Source organism: Macrobrachium rosenbergii, chromosome 41 (assembly GCF_040412425.1).
Source record: "Macrobrachium rosenbergii isolate ZJJX-2024 chromosome 41, ASM4041242v1, whole genome shotgun sequence".
Lineage (NCBI taxonomy): Eukaryota > Metazoa > Arthropoda > Malacostraca > Decapoda > Palaemonidae > Macrobrachium > Macrobrachium rosenbergii.
The window spans coordinates 61,514,070-61,515,244 of record NC_089781.1 but is presented as its reverse complement, the minus strand read 5'-3'; positions in this window follow the sequence as shown (position 1 = coordinate 61,515,244).

The following is a 1,175-nucleotide window of genomic DNA, read 5'->3' as shown; positions in this document are numbered from 1 at the left end:
GATTGATAAAAAATATCAGGCATTGAGAAATGTTTGCCTATCACTTCAAGCTAATTTATAAGTATTAAAAATATGCATTTTGAATCCTTAATTAAAAGAAAAAGTTTTATCAAATTATGGATTTTATATCTTTGGCTTTCTTGTGGTTAGCAAATATTCTGTAAAGAAAAATAATTTAATTTCGTCCATATTTGACATCACCTTTAATAGCAATGTCAGCTGTTAAAGATAAAGCTCAAGTTTGGCTTTCTTAACATTCGAGTCATAGTGCTTCGGACGTTAAATACACAATGGTCTCTCTTGAGTGCTGTAACAAATTGCAATTGCTAGAGAAACATTGTTTTTATTATTCACTGCATAACTTTATTACTACATTCCTCACATTCTTTATAGATACAAATCTATCCCGATAATTCCATTAGCATTATCATTATATAGTCTACTTCTTCTTCTTCGATATATATATATATATATATATATATATATATATATATATATATATATATATATATATATATATATATATATATATATATATATATATATATATATATATATATATATATATATATATATATATATACAATTATGATATAAAACTATAAGAGTTTTGACCTTAATACATTTTCTCTAAAAGACTGAACACTAAACGAATTCAGGGGGAGATATCACGGCTTCCTCGTAAACTTTTATCTAAGGAGGAGGAGCAGGAAAATCCAAACTTAGTAAAAGTTTCTGTCCGATCTCGGGTCCTTTAGTCGTTCCTGACTACAGCATTACGTCCCAGGACGACAGTAAATGGGTCCAAATACATCGAAAGAAGAGAGGATTTCTTTTGGGTGCTTGAAAGGAATGGCTGCTGAAGTTGGTGATGGCAAAACTGTAGCGGATTCACAGAAATTATGGGAAAAAATTTAAATTTTGCCAAACTTTGATTTTATAGTAGTGAAGTAAATCCAAATAATCTTATATATATATATATATATATATATATATATATATATATATATATATATATATATATATATATATATATATATATATATATATATATATATATATATATATTTAATGACATAAGTAATAAGAAAAACTAAGAACAGTGAAACAGGCCTTATCAAAAAAAAAAATTTTCTGTACATGTGAGCTTCTGTGAGTATGCGTGGATGCCAAAT